Here is a 17,931-nt window from a genome sequence, read left to right as displayed (position 1 = left end):
CAGCCTTGAGGGCTCTAAATGTTGACTCCATTCAAATTAGGGAAGTGGGTGTTTGGTCAAGGTTGTCTGGTGCTGGCGGATCAAAACCAATTGTATCAGAAAAGTCTGTTAAAACCTTTTAAATAAAGAACAATTAAATACATTGAGAACTCCCTCAATCTTTGGGTTGTGCTCAGTGTATACTTCTGCTGATACACGTGAGGTTAATTTGCTTTTGAGTTGGTGTGTGTGTGTTTACAGACAGGAAGCTCTTTTTATAGACACATGTTGCCATCTGGGGAAAAATACGAGTGAGGTGTTGACCCTCAGTGTGAGTCACTCCACTTATCTTGTAGTTTGATGTCAGCACAATGCTCCACTTATATAGATGTATCCACACACACAGTATCTGTGCAGTGGAGCATTTAAAAATAAATGAGAGAGAGAGAGAGAGAGAGAGAGAGAGAGAGAGAAAAAGAGAGAGAGTTGTCTACCATTATTTGAAAAGAAATCTGAAAATAATGCCTGCAGGGGCTACTATTCCTTTCAGGACATTTCATCTGATCTTTTTTTCCTTTTGTATTACTGTAATAATATGACTCAGCCTCCTGACGTATGCTCGTGCAGAATGTTTTTATCTGTTTTTACCACACACAGAATGGGCAGACTGAGCACTTGCCTTAGCCTTCAATGTACATGCTGAATATTTGTCATAGGCAATACACCCATAATTGACATATAACCAGATATATCTAATGCACTATGCTATTCATAGCTATCTAGCTAGCTATAGTATTATACAAAGGTAATGTGATTATAACTATATTTTACATGTTCAGTACTCCAATACCCCTTCATGTCTTTTTTATATGAAACAAACTGATAAGCTGTTAAAGGGCTTGCTTAGGTGGGTGGGAACTAAATTACTGCAGCATTGTTTAAAGGCTGTCATTTATAACTAGCTGAACCCGATCAATATTGTATACTGATGACATTCAGGTGAACAGGGACGATGTAGATTTAGTGTTGAGCTCTAGATAATTGCCTGTCATTTGATTTGGAAAGTGGGGAAAGGGTTTGAACAGAGATAGGCTGCATCTAACCCCCTGTCACTCCAGAAGAGTGTATACGTTTCATGCAAAATACAAACCCTGCAAACTACATGCAAAATAAATGATGAGGTGGATAACGTTTCACATTTATGGATTGCTTGTTAGCTCTGTGCTACTGCTGCTGTTGATGTTTGTAGTAGCGCTGATGGCTGCTGGCCTTTTCAGTTCTTTCCCAGCATGCTCAGTGCAAGACTTAATTTGCCGCCTCTGCAGATATTTGCATACCAGCAATATATAACCCAGGCCTGAAAATACAGTCTAGGCTAATCCCTGTCTCTGATGGCGACGCATAATATTCAACACTGAGGCGAATAAGGCCTCTCTCTCTAACGCCACCCATCATCATCACTTTTTTGTTTTAATTATCAACCAGAAAAAAATAAGTGAATGTCCTGATGTGCAGAAGAGCAAGGACAGAGGCGGAGAAGGTCAGTCATCTCCCTACCAAATGGATGATCCCCTCCATATCCTTGAATGGCATCACCCCTTCATGTCTCCCCCCTCCCCCCATCACCCACCCACCCACCGCGTCTAACTGGGGGGTGAGTGGAGCTCTAATAGCCTGTCAACACGCATCTCTCCGCTGCTGAGGGATGGCAGAGAGTGGGCAGCGACAATGCCACCTTGAAGGGTTTCCATTAGCGACCGCCTCCTGCCTCTGTCGAGCCATATTAATGTAAATCCCACCGTTGCTCCGCATCGCTCCGCCGCTGTCCACCCCTGTCTCTCAGGCCTGCTCCATTGCATGGTTCACTCATGGCATTTCATAGCCTAAGCTATTGGGTTGTCTTTTCCCTTCACTCTTTTACACATTCACTTCATCTCTCTCTCTCTCTGACTCATTTTCTTCCTCTCAGTCATCTCTCCCCTTCTCTCTCTCTCCCTCTTTCCTTCTCTTTCTCTCTCTCCCTCCCTCTCTCTGTCTCCATTGTCTGTTATTCACTCTTGCTTAATACGTCTTCCCATCTTTTCCGTCTTAAAGAAAGAGTCTTCCTTTGGTTCCGTTTATCAGGCTTCGCCTCAGTGTAACTTAATTTTATTTTTTTCAAAGGACAAATTACTTACCTGCAGAATAACTAAGGAAATAATTAAAGATTTTGTATGTCATTAAATGCTTCTGATTCCCGCTTTGACCACAAAAACGCTGCTCACTAATTGCAATGGACATTCACCATTTCCCTTTTAATTGAAACCCCTTTCCAAGGGTAACCGTGGGGATTTGAACTTGGCAGTGTTGTGGATGATCTAGCAGAGGGAAGGGAACAGTGAGGTGCTCTGAGGACACTCTGTTAGGAAAAGCACATTTAAAGCTTAGTTCAAATATATTATCTGCAGATGAAAAGTGCTGTGGATAAAGATGGATGTTGTCATCGAGTCATATAGTGTTGGTATTGCCTTTGGCCTTTAAAGCAGTGTAATTACAGGCTGCAGTAGTAAATATAAATCCATCCACTTCTATGTGGGGATGGATTGAGGCCTACTAAGCCTTTTAAAACAGTGGGCCCTACTTGAATAGATGTGCACCGAGGGTTCTTAGGCGTAACAAAGTAAATAAATATATTTTGATTACTGGAGCACATTCATTTGGTAATTTAATATCATGTGCACAGGCCTCAGCACCTTCGAAGTCAGACACCTCAGATGGTTGAGTCTGATCAAAAAGGAAGGCGTTTCATAAAATTGTAAATTGTTTTGAGGAAGGCGCTCTGCCACTTCCTTCTTTGAAATAACCTGCATCTTAGTTTTCCATGTCTGGCAGGTGCATCTGATGTAATCTCTACACAGTTTGACAGAATAACTTGAATCACTCAGTCACAAAATTGACGGTTACATAGTCATTTAACTTTAACTTTAAAAAATAGGTTACCAAATACTATATATGCGGTTCGCCCAACTACTCTTTGGGCCTACAGACTATGGGTCAACTTGTCCCATTCACAGCACGGCCCCAGGAGTGTTACCCTATTGTCCTCTGGAACATACACAGAACAAGCAAAAATGGCTAAGACAGTGTCTGTTACAGATATGCTAACAGAAGTGGGGTTAAACTAAGGCATTAAATGACACATAACACAGACATTTGACATATTCCAGAACAATAACATAAAAGACATTTGACATATTCCAGAACAATAACAACAACACACACAACAGTACAATGCCTGAGGCATTCCAGGGACCAACAGTTTCCCTACACCCACAGAAGTGGCACTAGCCCTTACATAACACTATTAAAACATATTGATGCAGCCTGCAATCGACCAAGTAGCCAAACAAACAAACTAGTCTGGGAACAAATAGCTTTGTCAATGAAAATGAGGAAATGTGTCAGTAGATCCGATCAATGCACATGTTGATGAGTTCTACTCTGCTCGAAGTAGCCAAGTAGCTGTTTGTTTAACCAATTTGATGTGCAATGCAAAGTTGCAGATGAGGCTGACTCAGAGGTTTAATTGAATGCCGGGTAAGACCCCCTTAGGGATAGCTTAACCCCGTAACCATAATTGTCTAGAAATGTCCCTGACTGGCGGTAATATTATTTTTAATAACTACACTGGTGAGTGGAGTGCCCATTTTTTTAGCTTGAGCACCCGCCCCCCAAAAATTAATGATTTCAGATGGATATTTAATGTATGCAACTTATGATATGTGAGTTGGAACAGTGTTGTTCTTTAGTATTTTGTGAGCAAAATTTAAGTAAAAAAAATCTATCATTTCTATCAAGTATTCATTAAGCAGACACTTTTATCCAAAGTGACTTACAGTATAGGCCCACATTTTTCATCTCTGTGTTGGTAGTACCTTGCTCTACCAGTTAAGCAACAGGAAAACATTTCTTGATGGTCTAAAATTTGTACATTGCCTGTTTCAGAAATGCACTTATTATAATTCCCTTCATGTATTTTGCTTTTGCAACAGTCAAACAAGATAAATAAATATCCACCAAAAACACCAACCCAGTACGGTGGCCCTGAGAGCTCAATGCACTGCTACTTAAGAAAATATCTGAAATAGATCAAATGCAAGCAAATTAGGAAAACATCTTTGTCAATTTGACAATGCATGTGCTGTTTTTGAAAATATGAGATGAAAATATGAAAATTAGAGCTGAGCTGTGTGAGCTCTCTTGGAAAACTGCGAAAAGCTGCGGCCATGGCTACATCATTGCAGGAGGAACTTCCTTCAGAGCGATGGATACTTTATTAATCCAGAGGGAAATGTTAGGACATCCAGTAGCTTATACATCTTGTGAAACACACAGACACAACATACACAAATCACATTCACATAGGGAGAACATGTTCGAAAGGAGTGGGGTAGTAACAGATACAAGAATGGTAGGGAGTGGGGGACGGTGTAGGGGTAGGTGTAGGTGCCCAGTAGGAAAGTGTTCTTGTGCTTGTGTGGAAAGTGCAAAGAGAGAGTGCAGAATAAAGAGTAAAAGTCTGTGCCATGGGCTAGTATAGCCAGTTAAGGGATGGACAGTTGGTATAGTAAGATGGGGATCTTGCCAAATAGTGAGCCCGCATCGATGTATGAAAACTGTGTTATAACTTGTTTATAATGGTTTATTAATTATCTATAAAGTGTCTAACCTAATTATAAACCATTTATAAACCTTTATAAAGGGGATCCCTATTGTAAAGTGGTACCACTGACACTAACATTTAAGTTGACATGTCAAAGCGAGTAGCATCGACCACATTGACCTGTTTTTGTATAAAATACAACTGGAGTAGATGTGTTCTGTGCTACGAAACACATAAATGTATTACCTATCCATGGTAACACCATCATGTATAGCGCATTAGCATTGTGCCTGCAGAATATTGGAGAGCACATTCGTTCGTGCACAGAAAAATAAAACGGATGATTCATTGTTTTTACAGTCATTGGTTTCAACTACTCCACAAAAGCTTTGTGCTAGTCTAGAATCCTCAGAGTGCATAGACGCAAATAGCAATTTCTGCTTGATCCCTCCCTTTCACATTGTCCCACGCACCACTTGTTGCAGACCTCTCTTCTTTTAAATTAGGGCCCAGCAGTGAGTTATTGGGAAATGGGAGGAGAGATGATGTGTAAAATGTTCTTTTTTAAGTGATACTTAAAAGAGGTAATACTTGACCACCTAACCATGATGTCTTTTCCACTTCTGCGATGTGCTTGGTAGGCTACAGTGTTCTCGTTAAGGGTCATAATCATTTGTAACAACACAGTATAGAGAATTTAAATGATAGAACCATTTTATTGCAAAGACTGCAGAATAGCCTAACAAGAACTAGCACTCATCCTAGCACGTAATACTAACTACTACACCTAATGCCAACGCTAATCTGATATCATTTAGAAAAGCTATGTAGCCTAGGTCATACTTCTGAGTGGGTTTAAAAGTATCCTCATCCATAAATAGAGTAGCGGTATTAGAAGGTTTACAATATTATTTGTGAAGACAAAGAGCACCAGATACTATGTGTGCAAGACATTGTAATAAACTGAACTATAAGTACACTAAAACTTACACTAAAAGGTGAATGTCATTATTTCTTCTTGGCAAAGATAAAGCATTTCCTTTATGTATAAACGTTTCTTGTGCGCACAAATCCACCTCAAAACACGTCAAAAATAGGCAATGATTTCCTCTACTTTGACATAAGTTCAAAGTCCATCTCCCTAGCTCTTTAATTGGATGATGGCATTAATAGCCAAGTACAGTAGTGGTCCTCTTAGCTCTTAGAAGTACATGCTTTAAAATGAATACAGGCATCTTAAATAAGACTACTCATCTGTCTACCTGTTTAAACCTATATATAGGGCAGCCGTGGCCTACTGGTCAGGTTTTCAGGCTGGAAACCGTAGGGTGGCCGGTTCGATCCAGTAGCCAGTAGGAAAAATGTGGGCGGGGGAAGTGATAGACCACTGCTCTCCCATGCCCACATCCACGGCTGAAGTGCCCTTGAGCAAGGCACCTAACCCCGATCACTGCTCCCCGGGTGCCGCCAATGGCAGCTCACTGCTCCGGGTTAGTGTGTAACCTCACTTCACTGTGTGTGTGTCACTTCCCTGGATGGGTTAAATGCAGAGGTAAATTTCAGAGTGTGTGTGTCTACACCACCTCTGCCATAGAGAGGACTTTCACTTTCACCTCTAAATTGGCATAACCCAACTCCTATCTGAGGACTGCCTGTGATGAATGAAAATGTACTTAGCTATCTCTCTCAATAGAATGTTGGCTAACATAGCACTGCCCACAGGCCACTTCCAACCAGACACGCTAAGGCAAATCCGTTCATTAGCAGTTATTTCAATAGCAAAGCAATGAATTGTTCTGAAGCAGCTTATTTCCAAGAGCCTTTCCCCTTACTATGCCTTTTGTACTTGTATTAAATAGAACTATGCTCTTTTGTCCTATGAAGAGTGGGGAGTGTTTGAAAGAAACTTCTCGAGAGTAGCACCTTGCATTTTAAAACCACACCACACCAGACATACATAAAAGTCTTGATTTTTTTTTTTAGAAGAGGTGAATTTTAAAATCACAGGCTGACATAAAACACTTGAACAGGGCAGATATCTCCGAGGGCCGAGATCAAAGATATGCCTACATTTTTGCACACTCATAGGCTACATCAATACTGTTTATACATAAATGAACGATGATAATGCACTTTGAGAAGCTTTCTTTGACAGATGTATACCGTGAAGTAGCTTATTTGTATTCTTCCAACCATTTGATTAAGGTAACGGAGGTTTCATGTCAAGGTTACATTTTTAAAAGATGATCTCAGTCTATGCCTCTCCAGACTATTCGCTCCCAATAAACTGTCAAGCATGTCTGCATTGGAACTTGACAGTCAGTCTCTCTCCCTCTGACAGACAGTCATGTCTGCCTCTAATAGCCCAAAGGGGTCCCATCACACTGTCACAGAGACATTTAATGCATCCTGAATGTCCCTGTAACAAAGAAGCATGTCGGTGAGAAGAAGCAGCTCATGTTCATGTAATTGATTTTTGGGACATTTGGATACTGTTAATTTATTTAAAACCTAGACCTAGATTGCCCTTGAAGGGAAATCCAAACCTCTAGTTAACTTTTACCATCCAGCACCTCTCCCTCGTCTTCTCTCAATTTATTTTGTTCAAAGAGTTATCTTCATGGGCATAGACTCTCTCCTTTGCATAGTCTCTGTGTCTTCATGCCTGAGGTAAAAAGTCATTAAAACTCAGTAAACCCACTCACCCAATCAAAAACACCACACACCCACCTCTCTTTTCATACTGTGTGCACACATGTAATACACACACTGTTGTTTCTATGCACAAGATTGGTTATGTGTGGGCTGACACACACACACACACACACACACACACACACACACACACACACATACACATGCGCAACCGTAATTCCACCGAGATTGAGAAGCCTTGTGTGTTGTCAGGGAACAGATGTGACAAAAAGGGCTGCAGTGGTGCTTCTGAGTGTTTTTGATTTAGTCTAAAATGGGATCTGCGAGGGGCTGGGGATGCCACTCATAAGGGCTTTAGTGAGAGACACACCGCATGAGGCCTTTGAATGCTTCAGGGAGCACAGGGTGAAATCTGCCGCAGTGACACAGCGCCGGGAAGAAAGGGATGCGAGACACGGCGAGAGAGTCAGAGGTAAAGTGTGCTAACAAGTAAAACAGGGGGGTAGATGGGGAGAATTGCACCAACCTTCACAGGATTGCAAGTGTGTGCTGTGCGTGTCTGCAGTGGGGAGTTGTTTGTGGGGTAGGGGATTGGGTGTGTGTGAGAGTGAGTAAGAGAGAGAGAGAGGGAGAGAGAAAATGAGAAAATGGATAGATCAAGAGAAAGAGGATAGGGAGAGAGGGAGAGAGAGAGAAATGAGGAGAGATAAATAGTGTGTGTATGAATAAATGAATAGAGAGGACAGATCGAACATGGAGCACTGTGCATCTGGGGAATGCGATTGCATTATCTGCTGTACAGGAGCTAGGCTAGAGCGCATAGCAATGGAGCAGCCCTGATGGATCAATCTTTGAAGTCCTAACTTTTTAATGAACAAAGGGGCCCTCATTTCCAATTTGCTAAACAAGCCAAGAACCTCTGATGAGTTCCAAAACAGGGCACTGATCCTTTTGAAATCTATTACCCAAAAAGGCCTGGGGAATTAGTTGCTTCAAAGTCAACTTTCCAGCCATGTCAAGTCTTGACTTTGCAAGTAACGCAAATGGACACAGGCACTCTCCACACCCACCCCACCCCTCCCTGCCTACCAGACATATGAAATATTTCTGCAGTGCTATGAGCTTGTTTGAATAGCAGACAAAGAGGACAGACAGAGAGGACACAAAAATGGCACCGCCAGTCTTACTGCTGCCACTGGTTCACATTACAAAATAATTTGATTAATTCCTGACAGTGGTATGCACTTTAATAGGTATAATGTAGATATATAAATCATTTTCATAGTTTTGTGTTTGCTGACGATATGTATTTCACTCTTTTCCTTTAATTCAGCCATGGAACCTATTTCTAGACTATGAACTGAATTCCAAATGTACAGTGAGCCTATAGATATTTAGAATGCAAATATGCAAAACCCTGACCATATTTTATTAAACAGTACAGTGTGAATAGAGAAAAGGTTTCAAAACCTAGCAAGGTTTTATTCATAGTTATGAACAGTATAATATACAGCAGGTTTGATGGATCAAGAGTTGGACTTTTACACAGCTTTGATGGCTTCTCCCGTGGGCAGTAAAGCGATCACTCACTAGCATTGCATTAATGAAAAGTATATCTGTCGCTCAGGGAGATCAATTACATGCTAAAGCAATGAAAATGATGTCTGGACAATAATATCCCCTTTTCAGTGGCTGTTAAAATTTTGTTGTAAAATTCAAAGATAAAATAAAAGTATTTCTGAAGTAATTGCTTTTAGGTTTAAAACCTGACCATCTCAAAATGCTCGAAGCACTGTTTAATACACTCAACAACAAAAAAAAAAAAATAGATTTTGAATAGAATGGTATGGTATAGGTATTCTATTTGTAAAGAATGGTATGGTATAGTTAAGCAATAAGGTTCGAGAGGCAGTACGGTATCGTCAATAATGTATACATTATTGACGATACCGTACTGACTCGAGTACCTTATTGCTTTTATAACACAGTTGCCTGCGACTTTATAAATATGAAGGAAAATTTATTTATAAACAGTAAGCTGCCTTTCAGCACAAAAAAGTTCTAGTCACCAAACATTGTGTATCGCATTTCAGTAGCCAAGAGAAAATAGTCCCCCTTTGTGTGGCTGTTGCTATGCAACAGACAAATAGCATTGGGAACTTCACGTCTGTTAGCCTAGCACAAAAAGTTTGTTCATGATTAGCTAGGAGATCGACACTGATCTCGCACCATTTTGTTCATTCACATTGCTCATTTTATAAAGTTGCCATTAAAATAACAAAAACTACAATGGGACACTTTCAACTTTGTTAATATTTGTTTATATTGATTTGGATATCGCCACTAACTTGCGTGTGAGAGCTACGTTATACTTATTAGCAGCGAGGCTAGCTAGCTAGCTACTATCTGTTTCAATGGATTTTTGGTCTAAGCGTTAGCAGGCACCTACAAATAATATTCGAGACTTTCAGTTAAGACTTACAATACTCTGCAACATTCGTGTAGCACAGAAACAACTAACCGAGTCAATGTAGATATATAAAAAGTCGTGTAGATGGCTTAATTCACATGAAACATTCCCCACTACATTCCCCACAACACGCCACCATCTTGGTTCGTTTTTTTAGATTAAACAGGTCGTACAGTTACTATATCGCTGATTAAGGCACACCCCGGAACTCACTCTCAGAATGGTTGATTTCAGCTACCCGTGTTATAAGTATTCTATTTGTATAGAATGAAATGGTAAAGGTATTCTATTTGTATAGAATGGAATGGTATACATGCTTTTGTAAACAATCTATTGGACCCTTGCAGAGGTTTTTCTCATGGCGTTCATCAACAGCAGCCTACTGCTCAACAGAGCCTCTAAGCTTGGAATTGAACCCAAACTATCTTAAAGATCTATAATGCTTCAATCCACATTGATCTCAATATGAGTACATTTACAACATGTTAATGTATATGTGATTGTACAAACATATGACACATGCACTTTAAATATTATAGCTCAGGTTGTGCTGTAAATGGAAACACATATGATTTTGGAGCCACTGTTTAATTCAAGTTTTCAAAACTATCAGAGCATGTCAAAATCTTGACCTCCCCCCCTCGACTCCAAAAGGTTAAGCTTACCTAATCTACCCCTTTGCTCACCAACTGATAAAAAAAAGGTTTGACAGACCTAACCCTAGTGATTAATCATGTAGATTATTATTTCTTTTGAAGACAATTGTTTGTTTGGATCCCTTTTTTAAGTAAACATGTATACACTAAGCCCAACTCCTCTAACTGTCCTTTGTTCTGAAGTGGTTGTCATATCTTTGCTACTCTTCTGTGGCCTGTATCTTTTTCACATGAGGATTTGGGTCTGCCTGTGCTGTACTCCTTCTGAACTCCCACTATTCCATTTTCCTTTGATCAGATCACGTTTGCAGAACAAAAAAAAATGGCCTTTTCTGAACTCTGCAGGCAGATCACAAAACAAAGGCTTTGATGACATCAGTGTGTGTTTCCTGTAAGGCTATTTTATGCTGCGTCAAATTTGGCAATCCAAGAAAGTCTCCACTATGCTTCTTAGTTGTATGATATTTGGATCACCACAATAAAAGACATGGATAAAAGTATCCTTATGTCCTCACGGACACCTAATTTGTCATTAATCACAACAAATCCAAAGAAGATTGTAATGCTTGACGCAGGCCTAAAGTTGACCGCAATTTCTTAAGTATGGATGACAAGTAATTGACTCACTCTTTAAAGACCAGACTGACTGCTCCCCTGCTAAGTCTAAAATCTTTTCAGCTTGAAGTTCACAAATACTGAATTGTAGTGTGCTGCAAGCCATAATCAGGATTCAAAGGTTCAAGTAGGCCCTCCTCCTGCAAAGAGTACTCTAATGAGTGATAGCAAGAGTGCCCTCTTTTACTCAATGGCCTGTAAGGGGCCGAAGTTCTCTTCACTATAGATGTTATCTAAAGCATCATTACAACTGTCCAGAGCTGCTGAAGCTTCGACTGGCACTGTCAGATTCCTCCATTACATCGGCATCAGGATGCCATAATGTAGTAGTGTTCTAAACTGCAAGTCCTACCAACAAAAATGAACTGATTGGAGTTGGAGAAGTAATTCAGACATCAGATTCCCTGGGTTACAGCAAATGCCCAGAACACCTGTTTGGTGTGGATTACAGCAACATGGATTTGCTTTTAAAATTCTATTGAAGTCTGTGAATGAAGCATATGATGGTTGTGAGTAATGCAAAATTACTTTCTGTTTTATGCTGCAATATAATTGGCTGGACCCAAGTGCATGACATGACAAGACACAACAATCACATCAAAAAGGCAACTTCACTTACAAGGCATGTACAAACAAGAGCAGGAATAAATGGTGTTGCGGAACAGCGTGATCCTCTGATACAAGCAACACCTGACAAAGAACTGAACAATATCAGTTCAAATACCAGGTTAAATTAACCAGAGGAAACAGATAATTGAATACATAAATGAGGGACAGGTGAAACCAAGATACCAAGAGCAAGCTGAGGGGCGGAGACAGAGACACATGCACATGACTAACAGGAAGTAATACAAAACAAAACATTGCAACTAGAGAACAGAGCGTGACATCTACAAGCAGTCCAAGAATGTAACACATATTATGACCATAACGTGGTTCCCAGATTTGCTGATTTTCTTTTTCTTCCACAAAAGCAGGATACTGGTAATACATGCTACTTGATATTTACTTTCACCTTTGTGTCAGTTAACTCATGTCATTGATGTTTCCCTCATCAGACATGCTTCCATTATTAGGAGTGAACTTAATATGTACGGGAGTATGAGAGGACCAAGATCACCTAATATTGTACACTCACAACAGAATTGTTATTAAAAGTTTACAGGAAGGTCTTTGTGTTTGGGTGAAGCATAGCTCTTACAACTTACTGTTGCATTGGCATTGGATTTTTTACTACTCATTTGTTTATACACATACAGCATTTAAGATATAGTTGTTTTCATACAATGTGCATACATCTATTACTGATATGTTTTAATAGCCATGATACTCTAAATACTGGTAGTGATTGTCTAAAAGTTTTTTTGAAGGGTTACTAAATGAAAAACCAGTGCTGTCTTTCCTGACGTGTTTCACTGACGGAACAAGAGTGTTAACAACAACTGGTTCAGGACAACATAAATAAGGCCTTTCATGGCCGACTGCAAACATTTATTGTGTGTGTTTTACAAGGATGGTGAAATATTGTCAGCGTGAGTAAATGTAAACACACACACACACACACACACACACACACACACACACTCACACACTCACACAGATACCCACATGACTGAACAGATTGGCTCTCCCACACATTGTTTACCTTGTTTGTGCAATCTGTACATACAAACCTTTAAATTGGAAGCTCTAAACATTATGTTCCCTGTCACTGAACAGAGATATGTGGAGCAGCCTTCCCTGCATGCACCTGTGTCACAACCATTCTTCAACCCAAGAAGAGCTTTATGTGACTTCAGCATGACCTTGTCTTTAGACTGGAGTCACGCTTCACGCACTAAAGAAAACCAAGAGGCCATTGAGGATTTTAGCAGCTCAGATGGAGAGGGTTAGGGAGAGAGAGAGGAGGGGGTGGGGGGGGGGGGGGGGGGGGGGGGTCAAAATAGGAAAAGTGGGAAAGTGGGGAATGAGAAAAGTAAAGGCTTAAGTAGTGCCCCAGAGCAGTGTGCTAATCTCCTGTGATGTTAGCGCAGAGCACTGATGGAAGAGGAGGATTTCAAAATATTGTCAGTTTTAAAAGCCTAGTGTTTATGACAACCAAAAGCAGAGCTTCTTAAAACCTTGCCTCTACGCACACCCTGGCCCTTGGCTGCTCTCAGATGTAGAATGTTCCGGTTCCTTTGTGACGCCCGAGTTCTTTCAGATGCTTGGCTTAGTGTGTGGGGGACTGAGGAGACGTTGTGACACCAGAAGGTCTAGCATTTTCCGCACAGACAAACGTGTCTCCCAATCCTCTGTATGGATGACGGGGGTTCCACTGGTAAGCTCACTATCACCTGGGTTTCAGAAGCTGTGGGGTGTAATATTTCGCAGTAGAAAAAATGGAAGCAAATATACAACAAAGAGAAAAAAAAAATCAAGAATCAAGTAAGCAAGTAAACTAAGTCACCCTCAGCATTTTGCCTTCTCAAAGTGACTGAGCCTCATGCTACGCAGCAGCAAGTAGGGATTATTCTTGATTTAAACTGTGGAAGTGCTGAGAGCGACATTTCTTCTCGGTGGGTTGTGTTGGTGTGCTGTTTATATGCAAGCCTACAGAGTCCTCTGAATATAGAAGATGATGAGAAGAAGATGCAGGCGGGAAAGAGAGAGAGGAAGAGAGAGAGAGAAAGAGAGCGAGAGTGAGAGAGAGAACAAGTGAGCACATATGAGTCTTATGACTGCCATCCAAGCCATGGGTGAGCTCACTTTTCTTCAGGTAAGCAGGCTTACCATTATAGCAGAGAGCATTTCCCTTAGCCACAGAGATGAGATAAGGCAGAAAGAGTGACCTAAGGCCTCCCTCACAGGAACAGCACATAGGACCCAGCCATCTCCCTCCTGGCCATGAATACAAACACACACACACACACACGCACGGACGGACGGACGGACGGACGGACGGACGGACGGACGGACGCACGCACGCACGCACGCGCGCACGCACGCACACGCACAAATACACACACGCACGCACGCACACACACACACACACACACACATACATGCACAGGATCTCGCAAAACACACAAGCAAAACACACAAGAAGGAAGTGAGATGAATGCAATCATGATGAAATGGAAACACAGACAATGTAATAGTATAAATATCTTTATCTGATATATATTACTGCATTTGTTAATCTATTACAATGACTACACAAATATCTCAGGACCATCACTTTTGTTTGCACCACTGGGAAAGAAAGGGGATCTATGATATTCTACATTTGAAAATGTCCCTCAGCTTGAAAATGAGAACATTTTCTTCATATCAGAACATACACTTTATCTCACTTTATTTTGTTAGTGGCCAGAGCCATCCGCTCTCTCCATCTCTCTCCCTCTCTCTCTCTCTTTACTTCTCTCTCTCTTTCACTCTCTCTCTCTCTCTCCCTTGTGCCACCAGAGCTTGGCGAGGGAACACAAAACTTGAGCATGTTTGTTATTCTCTCTGATTGTGTCTTAGAAACATGACGCTGTCCATGCCAAGAGGCTGTCGGTCGTAGCCCACATCTCATCTGACGCTATTCACAGAGGAGAAGACCAGGTTCTGCTGCCATGTCTCTCGCTGCGTATTGAACTGTTTGGAAAATGAATTATGAAGGCTGAAGCCTCAGAAGGCTGAACATCACTGCCAACCTGCCTGTCCCTAACCCAGAGCTGGACTAGTTTCTGCTAAGTGAACAGAGGGCAAAAAGTTCTCTGACTTCTTGAGCTCTCCTTCTCTTTTATAATCGGCCATATTATTTATTGCTAGAGCATGTGCTGATTTATTCCCGTGGAGTTAATGTTCAACTGTTCAGCAATGATATCCAACTCTCAAATAACTGTGAAGGTGAACATGGGCCGTTTTTGAAAACACTTTCTTTTTCTATTCTAGTAACAACAAGCACTTAATACTTGCTATGTCATCTAGTTGCAATGTTAACTTTCAAGTACGTTTACTGTGCAGAATTCAAATATGCATTTTGAAAGTAGTTACCATGTCTTAATAGTTTTCAGATACCATTTGTTTGCCCTTGAGGTTGATTGCACTTTTGTGTCCTTTACCACAATTCAAACTCTTTGTGTGTGTGTGTATGTCTGTGCGTATACATGTGCGTGCATGTGTGTGTGTGGCAAGTCTGTTTAGTCACGCACCATTCATTTCAAGGGAATAGATTGGAAGTCTCAGGCCCCTCATGGGAGGTCCACAGCCATCCATCAGTGGCCCTCCGGACTGACAGGTGCCTGCTCTCCGCACCTCACCTGGCCTGAAAGGATGGCAGGGTGGGGGAAATGTTATTCATAACTGTCAGAGGCACCGAACCACCTGTCGCCCTTAAAGTTGCTCTCATATTTCCTCTTTGACAAATAACACACAGAGCCAAAGTCCAATTTCACCTTTGAGAGGGTCTTTTTTATTTAACACAGCAGGGAAAGAATATTGTAACACATCAAATTAATGCTATATTTTGTAACCACATTCTGTTTGATGCCTTTAGTTGTACTTAGTCGTGGCTATTTTAGCGATGATGGTGTATACATTAATGATTATGACTATTATACCTCAAACCTTATACATATCTATTTGTGATATATGTGCCACCGCAGAGAATAACTACCCCTGGATTGACAGGACTCTCTCTCAACTCTCAAATGCTGCATCACTGAAAGCTTGAAAAGAGGTTTTCTGTTGAGGTATCGTCTACTTGCCAGTCAACAAAAAGAGCAAACAGTTTAACTGCACTGTCATTTGGATGAGAAGTAAAGAACGCAGCTGTTTGCCTTCCTGGCTGTTGAATCCTCTCCCATGCATGTGTAATTGAGCTGCGTTTGGAGGGATCTGTTGAACCTTAGCAGAGCCCCTGCTGGGAGCTGGGAGAACAGAGAGAAACGGAACAGATGTATGGTGTGCTATATGACTCCCATGACAAGCATGGCGGAGAGAGACACAGGAAATACATATGGACCTGACAAACTGTCTGCATCCATGCTCTCGCAGACGTGCACAACACGGAGGCTTTGTCCCTTATTCCCTGTCAGTGATTTGAAAAAATATTTTGATATCCAAGCGATGCTTGAATAATCAGAAATCCCATCAATATCTAATGTCAGTGGGTATACATTTTTTTGTCAGTATTCTCTATGCACGTTGTTAGAGTTGGCTGTATCTCAAATTGACTAAGAAATAAACAGAACTGGAAATAACTGGAACTAGAATGTACTAGAATACGTGAGCAAGTCGATGTGCTGGAAAAATTATGAGTAGAAGATGTTGCAAATGTCTAATGAGCTTAATTCTTTATAGATGACAACCACGTCTCACATAAAAAAGGTGGAGAGTTCACAGATAGGCTTCATGAAAGGAAAACAATGCAGATGCTGGTCCCCTTCCTGCTCTTACTAAGAGTCTCTAAACTGCTGTTAGAAAGTGCATTAGAAAACATCTGTCTTGTAACAAATACTTTGTTAACATGCAAACAAATACCTTATTTGTTATCAAATACCTTGCATGAAAATGAGAAATCAGTTAATATATGACATCAGACAAATTGATAATCCTGATGTAACAGCGCTGACAAGTATACTGGTGCATATTTGATGTCATATTTGCATTGCTACTTTAGAGAGAATGTAGTCCTTTCATTTCTCTGCAAGGTTGTTGTGTGAATTCAGCTCAGCCTTTTTAAAATGCTATTAATACCATATTTTATGTACATGCTGAAAAGACTCGAGTGTATTATCCTTTTGGCTGCAGTCCTGCACTATTTACGTTGAGATGTCTGCTTATTTGTATACGTTTCAAGTTGGTTTCTTCACACCCCGCTACTCACTTGGGATTTGAAAGTGGACTAACAGCAGTCAACAGACAGGAGCCCTCAAAGCCACTTGGCACACCCTTACCAGATGAAATTCCCAAGCAAAGGTATTAGAATGATAGCATCAGAGAGAATGACTGATTGTTCCGTGTTTATCTGATAATCGAGGGAATGGATTATTCTGACGCCACACCGCAACTGTCTGTGGATGCCAAGAGTGAGAAAACTCATTCCCCCTGATTCCAGGAGATACCCGCTTCTGTGGTCAGACAAAACTCCCGCTGAAAATACATTAAAGGAAAGATGGTGTACCTCTGGAACAAAAAGAAATGCAATTTGGTTAGGGATTGTTGATGTGCATCGAATGTTGTGCAGGAGAAATAAAACTAAGCTTAGCCGTAATCTAAGGCCTGCATAGTGGTGAGAACGGTCGTTCAGGAAGTTGTCAGTATTCATGAGTAATTCCTGTGTTCTCTTTCCATTTCCATCTCAGAAGCATGTTTATCATTCAAATACAGACTACACACTAACAGCACCATTAAGGGGCCTTTTAGAAGACATCTACACAAATTTGAACACATGATTCCATGACTGCGTAGATAAAATTACATTGATTGGTTGCATTTAAAAAGTTCAATTTTTTCAAATGGCACAAATCAGCTATTTCAACCCCAAAAAAAGCTAAACACAGTCAGATTGCCACAGTGGAACATCTGTTTTCCACCAAATGACCCATGATTGACTGAAGATGGTGAACTTGCTGCTATAAAGGAAATTGCTCCCCATGCTGTTGATTTTAACACTCAGTCATAAAAATATGGCAGGCCTGCCGTGGTCCTCTGGATGGGGCATGCTGAGATGCAGGGTTGGGGGAGGTCATGGGGTGTAAGGCTAGAGTACAATCCACTTTAATTAATAACTGTATGGCTTTGGATGCCTGCCCGGGATGCAGTGATCACAGCAGCACTCTGTTCCTCTGAACAGCCACAGGAGGTGGCTGCATACCTCGAGTCAGGATTCATCTCTGAAGCTAATCCAAGTAGCTGTTAAGAAATTAAGTTGACCCGTGTGG

Source organism: Sprattus sprattus, assembly GCF_963457725.1.
Source record: "Sprattus sprattus genome assembly, chromosome: 9".
NCBI classification, from domain to species: domain Eukaryota; kingdom Metazoa; phylum Chordata; class Actinopteri; order Clupeiformes; family Clupeidae; genus Sprattus; species Sprattus sprattus.
The sequence above is the reverse complement of the archived record's forward strand: the minus strand, read 5'-3'. Positions refer to the sequence as shown.